Source organism: Hordeum vulgare, chromosome 6H (assembly GCF_904849725.1).
Source record: "Hordeum vulgare subsp. vulgare chromosome 6H, MorexV3_pseudomolecules_assembly, whole genome shotgun sequence".
NCBI lineage: Eukaryota > Viridiplantae > Streptophyta > Magnoliopsida > Poales > Poaceae > Hordeum > Hordeum vulgare.
In genome coordinates, this window is record NC_058523.1 from 297295739 (window position 1) to 297307942 (window position 12204).

The following is a 12204-nucleotide window of genomic DNA, read 5'->3' on the forward strand; positions in this document are numbered from 1 at the left end:
TGCCAAAAAACAGAGTTTCAATGATTATGTTAGCAAACATTTGGAACAAAGTACTCGTATGCTTAGCCATTTAAGTGCTTGTGTAGACAGAAATGTCAATGCTCTGAAGCTTCTGAGTAAACATGCCTCTATGATTACTACTCAGGTAGAACAAGTACTTAAAGCTCAGAATGACCTGCTCAATGAATTGAATGACAACTTTGTCAGAGTCATTACTAGAGGAGGCAAAATGACTCAGGAACCTTTGTATACCCAAGGTCATCCTAAGAGAATTGATCAAGATTCTCAAGGAATCAATGCTGATACACCTAGTCCTCCTAAGGAGAAGAAGAAGGAGGATAGAGACCTCCACGCCAGTTCAGCAAATACTATCACACATGAAGAACCTAATGATATTTCTGCGTCTGATGCAGAAACACAATCAGGTGATGAACATGAACCTGGTGACAATGTGGACACTGATGTTCATAATAATGCTCAACCTAGACATGATGAGGATGTGGAGATTGAACCTACGGTTAATCCTGATAATCCACAACCTAAGAGATACGACAACAATGACTTTAGTGCTAGGAAGCATGGTAAAGAAAGAGAGCCATGGGTTCAGAGACCCATGCCCTTTCCTCCTAAGTCATTCAAGAAAAAGGATGATGAGGATTTTGAGCGCTTCATTGAGATGATAAGACCCGTCTTTCTGCAGATGCGGTTTACTGATATGCTCAAGATGTCTCCGTATGCCAAGTACATGAAAGATATCGTGACTAATAAACGGAATATACCAAATCTTGAGATCTCCACCATGTTTGCCAATTACACTTTTAAAGGTGGAACTCCTAAGAAACTTGGTGATCCCAGAGTGCCCACTATACCTTGCTCCATTAAAGGAAACTACGTAAGAACTGCCTTATGTGACCTTGGAGCCGCTGTTGTGTTATGCCACTCTCTCTTTATCGTAGACTTGAGTTGGATAAGTTGACACCCACTGAAATTTCTCTGCAAATGGGCGACAAATCAAGTGCTTTCCCTATCGGCATTTGCGAGGATGTGCCCGTTGTGGTTGCTAATACCACTATCTTAACAGACTTTGTTATCTTGGATATTCCCGAGGATGATGCCATGGCTATCATTCTCGGAAGACCCTTTTTAAACACCGCAGGGGCTATTATAGATTGCAACAAAGGCAATGTCACTTTCCATGTCAACGGTAATGAGCACACAGTGCACTTCCTGAAGAAACGATGTCCAGTACATTGTATCAATGCTATTGAAAAGACTTCCTCGATTCTTATTGGGAGCTTTGAATGCCCTATTCCTCGTGTCAAGATGAAGTATGTTTTGCTTGTTGGGGAGATTCATATCCCCATTGAGGTGACTTAGTGGCTATTCGAAAATTCTCCGTTCTCTCTTGTGATTCGAGAAAGTTTTGTCATAAGGACTTGATCAACCCCATTGACGAATTTCTTCCGATGACCATGAAACGGATGAATCAGAGAGTCACATACCTCTGTTTTGAGTCTTCATTTTCTGTTGCTTAGAAGAAAAATGATAGAATTAGTTTAGCTTTTCCTGTTTTCTGTTCTAGCGTCCAGGAGAAAAATATCTCGAAAATACAAGTTCTCCGATGGTCCTGAAAATTTAGTATGGTTTTTTCTGGAATTTTTGAAAATTTCTGGGCCTGAGAGCTGGCCAGGGGGCCTGACCAGTGGGCCACAAGCCCCCCCACCACCACCTACCCCCCTGTTGGCGGGGTGCAAGCTTGTGGAGCCCACAGGCACCCCCTCCACTCATTCCAGCTCCCATCCTCTTCTTCCACCTCCAGAAAAAATTGTTTCGCAGCTCAAACCCGTGTTCTTGCTCATTTGGCTGTGATTTTTGATCTCCTTGCTCAAAGCACCATTCTCCGAACCGTTTTGGGGAAATTACTCCTTGGCAAGTGACTCCTCCATTGGTCCAATTAGTTTTTGCTCTAGTGCTTTATCCTTCGCGAATTCTTGCTACCTTGGTGACCCTGTTCTTGAGCTAGAAAAGTTGATTTTAGTTGGTCCCAAGTAGTTTTTGCGCGTGATACGGTCTCTAGGCACTAGTAGGAGTAGTTTCTACAAGGTGAGGTGGGTCTTTATTCACTTTTCTCTTGAACTTCAAAAATTTCAGCAAAAGGAAATTATGTTGAGGAGGAAGTTTCATGGTGGTTCCTCAAGTAAGAAGGGTCCCCGTTTTGGGAGCCCGAACCTTTTCAACTAAGGGACGCACCGGTGCAACCATGTGAATGGCCTTCCGATGAGTTCATGATCGAAGCAGGCTTCAAGGATGAGTTTGATGCACTTGTCCGCAATGTCGGGTTAGAAGAATTCCTCTGAGATGAATGTGACCAGTATGCTATGCTCACTGCCTCTTTCGTGCGTAGATTTAAATTTTTAGTTGGCCGTGAATCATCCATACTATTTGATCTATACGATAAATCCTATACCGTGGGTCTGGAGGATTTCAATAGGATTTGCAAGATACCCGATGGAGGTAGTGTTATTGATCCTCCTAAGTCTTCGGTCAGAGACTTTGTCTCCAGTATAAATGTTGGACAAACCAGAGATATCACGCAAGCCACCATAGGGAGCATCCATTTCCCTACCTTGCACTACCTTGCCCTCTTCATAGGTAGGTGCATTAAAGGCAAGGGTGCACATTGTCACCTATGCGCTTCCGACCTTAGTATCCTTAAGAGCGCAGTAACAGGTGACAGGAGCTTCCATGTGGGAGCTATTATAGCAAGGAGGCTGAATAAAAATGGCAGTGAGGGGGATTACTTTTGTGGAGTTTATGCTACACGCTTAGCAAATTTTCTTGGGGTGTCCATCCGTCCAGAAGACCCTCCTCTCCATACAGCCTACCTTGATCGTGTCGCTCTAACACACTACCAGTTCCTTGAGAGAGATCATGGATCCCTCCTATACCGCTTGATATTTAACCGGCAGCGTGTTTTCCATATTACCCTTCCTGCTCCTGCTTTCTTTGACTTTCAGGTTAAACAAAGATACTACATACCATAGGAGAGGCAGAGGAGTACGAGAGGGAGGCGACTGCTGCTCGACTTCGCGAGGCAGCTATTCAGGCAGTGGCTGCAGCACTCCCGTATAACACCCATTATGACTTTGGGTTTCGCCAGGATCATCCATGGGAGTATACCAAGCTAGGCCAAAAGCGTAAGCTTGGGGGAGTACGTTTTCTCACCGACTTTACATTCATGCTTATGCTTTCGCTTTGTTAGCCGGTGTTTACACTTTGCAACTGTATTATCCGTGCTAGTTTCTTTTTGTTTTCTTGTTTTCTTGTTTTGTGTCCTTTTGAGAAAACCCAAAAAGATTTTTCTTTCTTCTTTTGCTTGCTGGGAGCTTTCCCGTGTAAATAATTTTATTTTTCTTTGTGTCAAGGTAGAAGATATTGGTTACAATGCTTAGTGGTTCTTACATGCTTACCTGTTTAGCTTTCCAAGAGCCATATTATTTTGTCTTCTCCTTTGTGTTTGCCTGCAGATTGAGCTTAGTCCAATGCGCTTATTATTGTTTTCATCATTCGATCATGCAAATGAAAGGCAACAATGATGATATATGATGAAGTGACTGAGACTGAAAAGAAGGTATGAACTCTATCTATTTTGTTTTTGTAAATATGACTAGCTTGTCGACCCAAATTTAGCTTTGTTGTGAGAGAACCATGTTTGCAATGACAACTTAGAGATCATAGTTTCTGATGCCATGCTTATTTAGCTGAGAGCTTATAATGGTTTGTCTTGATTGCCAACATAGATTTTGAGATTACTATGATGTAGTATGATAGGATGGTATTCTCCTTTGAATGTTTCAAGTGGCTTGACTAGGCGCATGTTCATGCATGTAGTTGAAACAAAATCGACATAGCCTCTATGATGTTCGTGTTCATGGTGATTTATATCATGTTCATGCTTGCATTCAATGTTAGTCAAACACATTGCATCTTGATGACTATTGTCGCTCTCTAGTTGGTCGCTTCCCAGTCTTTTGCTAGCCTTCACTTGTACTAAGCGAGAATGCTGCTTGTGCATCCACTTCCATAAACCCAAAAGTTTTTCAATGGGAGTCCACCATACCTACCTATATGCGGTATCTACCTGCCGTTTCAAGTAATTTTGAATGTGCCATTCTCTAAACCTTCAAGAAATAAATCTGTTTCGCATGCCCGAACCGCTCATGTGGTGATAGAGGGCTATTGATATCTTCCATGCTAGGAGTGTTATCCTCGACATGTGTTGATTCACAGTCCTTCACGAGAAAGGGGCCGATATTTGGGATGCCCAGTTCCATGCTTAAATCGAAAACATAACTGTAAAACAAGACTCCCCCCGGATTTATGTTAGTATGTACGGTACCCGAGTATTCGGCTAGCCGCGGAGTGTGATTGATTGGTGGTGGGGGAGTTAAAACTTTACTTTTCTGTTTGGGAACCGCCTATAGCATGAGTAGCACGGAAGATATTGAGAACTCTTGGTCATTGCGTTGACAAAATTATTATCTCTATTTTCAAAGCTTGAGCTCTGGCATCTCTACAAATCAATGCTTCCCTCTGCGAAGGGCCTGTCTATTTATTTTCCTGTCGAGTCATCCACCTCTTATATAAGCACCAATTAGAGAGAACCTATGTCTTTTTATGCTTTGCTTTTGATTGATATTGAGTATGACTATGACTGGATCTTCGTTGCTATGAATTACATTGTTTAGTGAGCCCTTGATCTTTGAAGTGCTCTGCATTTATGTTTTGCGGTCTCAGAAAGAGCTAGCGAGATACCACCTATTCATGTTGGTTCATGCTTGTTTTGATTGAAGTGTTGGTATTTGAAACTCATTATTATTTGCTCGTTAGCTGATTATGCCATTGATATTAGTTTACTGTGAGACCTTTGTGTCATTTGCTTATGTGGTTAACTTGTGATCTTGCTGAAATTCTGGTTATGAGTTAGACATAGTTGCAACAACAAGATCAAATAGAGTTTGTCAAAGTTTTTCTTTCTCTCTCAGTTTTTCAAATGAGTTGCTTGAGGACAAGCAAGGTTTTAAGCTTGGGGGAGTTGATACGTCTCCAACGTATCTACTTTTCCAAACTCTTTTGCCCTTGTTTTGGACTATAATTTGCATGATTTGAATGGCACTAACCTGGACTGACGCTGTTTTCAGCAGAATTGCCTTGGTGTTATTTTTGTGCAGAAATCAAAGTTCTCCAAACGTCCTGAAAATTTACGGGGAGCAGTTTTGGAAAATATCAAAAATACCTGCGCCAGAATCCACCTGAGGGGGTGGGCTAGTGGGCCACAAGCCCCTGCTCCGCCACCACCCCCCTGGTGGCGGTGGGCAGGCTTGTGGGGCCCACAGGCCTCTGCCGCCCCCAACTCCAGCTCTTTAAGTTGTCTTTCGTCCCAGAAAAAAAATTAAAAGAGAAGTTTTCTTCGCGTTTTTGATACGGAGGCGTCGCCACCACCTGTTCTTCATCTGTAGGGCAGATCTGGAGTCCGTCTTGGGCTCCGGAGAGGGGAAATCGTCGCCATCGTCATCATCAACCTTCTTCCCTCTACAATTCCATGAATCTCTTCATCGTTCGTGAGTAATCTATTCGTAGGCTCGCTGGACGGTGATGAGTAGGATGAGATCTATCATGTAATCGAGTTAGTTTTGACGGGGATTGATCCCTAGTATCCACTATGTTCTGAGATTTGATGTTGCTACTACTTTGCCATGCTTAATTCTTGTCACTAGGGCCCGAGTGCCATGATTTCAGATCTGAAATTATTATGTTGTCACCAATATATGTGTGTTTTAGATCCGATCTTGCAAGTTGTAGTTACCTACTATGTGTTATGATCCAGCAACCCCGGAGTGACAATAACCGGAACCACTCCCGGTGATGACCATAGTTTGAGGAGTTCATGTGTTCACCAAGTGCTAATGCGTTGGTCCGGTTCTTTATTAAAAGGAGAACCTTAATATCCCGTTGTTTCCTTTTGGACTCCGCTACCATGGGACGGATGGACAATAGATGTCATGCAAGTTCTTGTCCCTAAGCACGTATGACGATACACGGAATGCATGCCTACATCACATTGACGGACGGGAGCTAGCCACATATCTCTCTGTGTTATAGCTGTTGCATGATGAATATCATCCAAACAAATCACCGATCCAATGCCTACGAGTTGTCCTACTGGTGCTACTACTATTGCTACTGCCGTTACTTGTCTTGCTCTGCTGCTACTGTTGCTACTGCCGTTACTTGTCTTGCTCTGCTGCTACTACTGTTGCTACTGCTGTTACTTGTCTTGCTCTGCTGCTACAACTGTCGCTTGCTACTGTTGTCAATTGCTACTGCTGTCACTATTGTTGTTCCTTGCCACTGTTATTGCTCATTACACTGCCGATACCCGCTACTTCGCTGTTACTACTTCGTTGTTACTATTGTGCTTGCAGATACTAATCTTTCAGGTATGGTTGAATCTGACAAATTCAGATGCTAATACTTGAGAGTATACTCTCACCTCCTGTCCGGCGTACCTACAAATTGGGTCGAATACTCTACCCTCGAAAACTGCTGCGAACCCACGCGTTGGTGGGCCATCAACAACATTCTTCCAATTTCATTGTCGGGGAGTGCTATCGGCATTCTTCTGGTGCCGTTGCAGGAGAAGGTTAGTTGTTTATAAGCATTCGTCTAGCTAACACTAGAGATTGCAGGATCAACCCTTTTCTGGAGCCATTGCCAGGGAAGCACAGCTGACGTCAACGTGCACCGGCCGGACCCCCGAGCGAGGGGGATAGATCCCTCGAATATGGAAGGAAGGCAAGTGTCAGGTCACCGAGTGGATGCATCAGAAATTATGGAAGCTTGCGCAAACGATACGATGGGCAGAGGCATGCCCTGGATATTTGAAGTCCCTGCGGTCAGCAGGCACTTCCTAAGGCAGTAAATCCAAAACATTACCTCGAATAGCTTCCTTGTGCCTGAGGAGCGCCTCGCGAGGCCTGGCCCTCGGCGCGCACGCCTGCATCGTGGTTCCCGCGGGTGACCCATGCCACTTGTATCTCGTCGCTGCATCTTAATCGTCCTCCTGAGCCCTGGGTTCGGCCCCTCATAGTTCCTCCATAGGGAAAGCGGTTGGCGCCACACCCCACGGCTTGGGGGCACCTCCTGGACCGCGCCTCTCGGGCCCGGCTCAAGGAGGGGCCCCGAAGCATTCCTCACTCCTGAGGAAGATAGGCGCCCGGGGGGGGTCGCCTGAAGCTCTTCCTCATCGGGAGGGTCAGGTGATATTGCGTACTCCGGCACGTATGGATCCATGTAGGCATTCGATTGTCCTCCGTGGCCCTTTAGCACTGCGACGGTGGCAGTCCCTCTCGGTGGTGGAGGGGGATCCCCCCGGCTGTACTTCTCGGAGATCTTCGTGCGATAAGCCTCCGTGCGAAGTCGTTTGTTCCCGTTGCTGCCGTTGGTTGGTCCCGGCACCGCTCGGTGGTGATTCCACCCTTGGTGCCCCGGCATTTCTCTGTTCTCGTTGTTCGCCCGTGCCGACGCATCCACCTTCTGCTGGCTGCGCCGGAGGGAGCGCTCCTGTATGGCCGCCCCAGGCTGTCGGGGGCTGACCTGGTCTTGGCGATGCACACCGGTGTGTGCATCGATCGTCTTGTCGTTCTCTTCGCGCCCCTGGTGGTTGTCAGCGTGATGCGCCTCGGGGCCGGCCGCAGTAACCTGGAGGAGGAGGAGGGTTGCACGAGGCCCGTCTCTCTCGGTCCTGCCCAGCATAGGAGGGGCCTCGTTGCTCGCAGCCCCGGGGGCCGGCATGAGGTGCGAGCCCCCGACGCCTGATGCTTGCGTCCTTGAAGAAGAACGGGGTTGGATGGCCATCTGGGCGATGGCGATCAGCTCCATGATGTGGTCCGCCTAGGCGTCGAACTCCCTTACGTCGGTCGTTGACGGAGCATCTCGCTCGCCATCTGCAACGCATCGTGTTCTCCGACATCCCCTCAGTTGATGCGGCGCGTTGTGGGTGCCGGGGGCACCGCCCAGCCGTCGTGCGCCTAGGTGGTGTGGGTGGTTGCGATGGTGGAGGTGACTTTGACGATCTGGTACGAGCCGCCTGGTACCACCACACCGACAAGCGTGCTTCCGGCCGCTGTGATGTGGTGGTTGGAGGCCAGCTGATTGAGGCTCGAAGAAGCTGGTTGGGCGCCGGCCATCAGAGCAGCGGGCCTAGGGAAGATGAAGTTTGGAGAAGGCCTTAACACGCTCCCTACGTGGCGCGCCAAATGTCGGATTTCGGGCTCCGCAAAACCCGAAAGATTCGAACTCATGAGCGTGTAGGAAGATCTCTCACGTCCTAACCTCACCTAGCTCTCTACTTGATAGGAACGGCGAAGAACTCACTCGATGGTGAGGGAAACACAGAACACAATAGTTTACCCAGGTTCGGTCCGCTGTGAAGTGTAAAACACTACTCCTGCTTTGTTGGATTGCGTCTCGTGGAGGTTCATGGTTGAACTAGTATAGTGTTCTTTGACCTCCAGAGGCTGGATGGCGTTAGTGGTCTGTGGGTTTGTGGATGAGTGTAGATCTGATCCCCTTCTAGGAAGCAACCTATTCTCTATTTATAATGGTGTCCCTGGTCCTCTTCCCTTATCGTTTCAGTGGGACGGGATCCCACAACGGCTAATTTCAAAGGGGAACAAGGGAACATGCTTCCCCTGTCCAAATGTGATCTTCATCTGCAAAGTACCTGCCAGCGCTGCAGGGGTTGGCTCACGGATGATGTTCGTCCTTCCAGCGGGCATCCTGGGTTTTGTTGCACCAGAATGGGAACCTTTAGAAGATGCCTTGGGAACCTGTTGTGTGCTCCATCCGGATGTCTGCTGCTTGCCTGTCCTTCCTCTACATCATCCTTGACTCCTGAGGCCGGGCCTCGCCTCAGAATATCCGCCGCTCCGGATTGATCCCCAGGATGCCCCCTGCGGGTCTTGATGCTGCTCCTCCTCGCAAGGTTTGGCCCCTCACGAGGGCCATGTCTTGAGGGATGCTGGGCCCGTTGGTTTGCTTAATGAAGTGGGCCAGCCCTGGGCCGTAAGCAGGCACGTCTGGGTACCCCCATTCAGAGAATGCCGACAGCACCGAGCGGGGAGAGGTGGTGGTTTCAGCATGGCTTACAGGAGAGGTAGAGAGAGCTTGGGGTCGATACCACGGTTTCGCGGACGTGGTTCAGGACCCTCGTGACTCAACGAGAGAGAGGGGAGCTCAGTGTGCACATGCAGTAGGGCCGCACTCTTCTGGCCGAATCTGGCGCGCACGGTCACGCGTCGCGCTGGTTAGCACAGAGGGGGACAAGGGGCCCTGAGGCTGCCCTGATTCAGGAGGGTTCTCAGAGACGTGGCAAGACACCGAGGGGAGGTGAGAACCGGTCGGGGCTGGCCTCCTTTGCCACGGGTGCGCCCAACATCGCCCAGAGTTTAGATTTGGCATGCCACGACATGCTGGCGCACTCTCGGGCACTTTGGCCCTGTCTAGCGAGTCCGGGGGTTGGGTGAGATGCTCCCTAGCCGTTTGAGAGCCGGGGGTCTCACTCCTAGTTAAAGGAAGTGATTAAAGAGGAGCTGTAAGCTTTGAACCGGAGACTAAAATGAAGATTTTGGGTTACTTGCTTGGAACCAGAGAGGGGCCACTCGTATGCAGTTGAGGAGTGGTGCTGGCAGCTTGCTCTAAGAGTTTAATGGAAAGGGAGTTGGTGTAGAGTGAGATAAGTGTTCTTTTACCAAGCTGGCAGAAGGTGTTCGACAGGTGTTTGGGGTAGTTACAGAAAAGAGCTTGATGTCTACTACGCAACCTTCTCCTTGTAAACGTTATTGGGCCTCCAAGTGCAGAGGTTTGTAGGACAGTAGCAATTTTCCCTCAAGTGGGTGACCAAAGGTTTATCAATCCGCGGGAGGCATAGGATGAAGATGGTCTCTCTCAAGCAACCCTGCAACCAAATAACAAAGAGTCTCTTGTGTCCCCAACACACCCAATACAATGGTAAGTTGTATAGGTGCATTAGTTCAACGAAGAGATGGTGATACAAGTGCAATATGGATAGTAGATATAGGTTTTTGTAATCTGCAAATATAAAAACAGCAAGGTAATTAGTAATAAAAGTGAGCACGAACGGTATTGCAATGCGTGAAAACAAGGCCTAGGGTTCATACTTTCACTAGTGAAGTTCTCTCAACAATGATAACATAATTGGATCATATAACTAGCCCTCAACATGCAACAAAGAGTCACTCCAAAGTCACTAATAGCGGAGAACAAACGAAGAGATTATTGTCGGGTACGAAACCACCACAAAGTTATTCTGTCTGATTGATCTATTCAAAAGTCCGTAGTAAAATAACACGAAGCTATTCTTTCCGTTCAATCTAACCTAGAGTTCGTACTAGAATAACACCTTAAGACACACATCAACCAAGACCCAAATGTCACCTAGATACTCCATTGTCTCCTCAAGTATCTGTGGGCGTGATTATATGATATGCATCACACAATCTCAGAATCATCTATTCAACCAACACATAGAACTTCAAAGAGTGCCCCAAAGTTTCTACCGGAGAGTCAAAATGTGTGCCAACCCATATGCATAGGTTCCGATGTCACGAAACCCGCAAGTTGATCAGCAAAACATACATCAAGTACTCACATGAATATACCATTGTCACCACAGATAGACACGTGCAGGACATACATCAAGTGTTCTTAAAGACTCAATCCCATAAGATAACTTCAAAGGGGAAACTCAATTCATTACAAGAAGGGAGAGGGGGAAGAACATCATAAGATCCAACTATAGTAGCAAAGCCCGCGGTACATCAAGATCAATACATCTCAAGAACACGAGAGAGAGAGATCAAACACATAGCTTCTGGTACATACCCTCAGCCCCGAGAGAGAACTACTACCTCCTCGTCATGGAGATCACCGGGATGATTAAGATGGCCACCGGAGATGGATTCCCCCTCTGGCAGGGTGCCGGAACGCGCTCCCGATTGGTTTTTGGTGGCTACAGAGGCTTGCGGCAGTGGAACTGCCGATCTAGGTTTATTTCTGGAGGTTTCTGTATTTATAAGACCAGATGGCATCAAGAACAAGTCAGGGGGACCCATGAGGGAGTCACGAGCCCCCCAGGCACGCCTAGGGGGTGGGCGTGCCTCCCTGGCTCGTGGCTTCCTCGGGACCCCTCTCCGGTATCTTTTTCTTCTTGTACTTTTGATATTTTCCGTAAAAAATCACGACGAAAGTTTTATTCCGTTTGGACTCCGTTTGATATTCCTATATGAGAAAGGTCAAAAACAGGAACTGGCACTAGGCTCTAGGTCAATAGGTTAGTCCCAAAAATAATATAAAATAGCATATTCATGCATATAAGACATCCAAAGTTGATAATATAATAGCGTGGAACGATCAAAAATTATAGATACGTTGGAGACATATCAGTTACCCTTCACCACTCATTATGAAAATAAACTGGATTGGGTTTGATGCAAAAATTGGATGCTCCACCAAATTTGAGCTCCATTGGACTAGTTTGGCAGTGCAAACTTGAAATCACCCCCAAATGGGCAGTTATGTGCTTTCAAAAGGGAATGTGGGTAAATTAATCCCCACAAATCCAATATTTGGGAGGGTCTCCTCATTTGGGGTGTTGAGCACTCGTGCAAAGTTTCAAGCCATTTGGACAATCTTTGTTATGTAGATTTATTCCAACTTGATTCTGGACCGAGAGGGTTTTAGGATTATTTGGTGAACCAAACCACCTTGGAATGAGGTGAAACTTGGCATGACCACCAAATATAGCTTGGGAAGCATGGTAGAATTTTCTGGGAATTTATTGGGAATATAAGGAAATATTTCAAAAGGTCAAAACATGCAGAATAGGTTTTCAAGGATTTGCTCAAATATTTTGACCACAAATAGGGGTTTGAAATCTTATGTGTGGAAAATATATGTCCTATAGATTCCAAATTTTCTGAGATTTTTGTAAGGTAGAAACATAATTTTCATACAGAAATATCATATCTGGCCTCAGAAAAGCACATGCAAATAAAATAGAAAAATATTTTATAAAATAATTATTTTAAAATATTGGAGAGTTATAATAGTGCTAAAACCAGA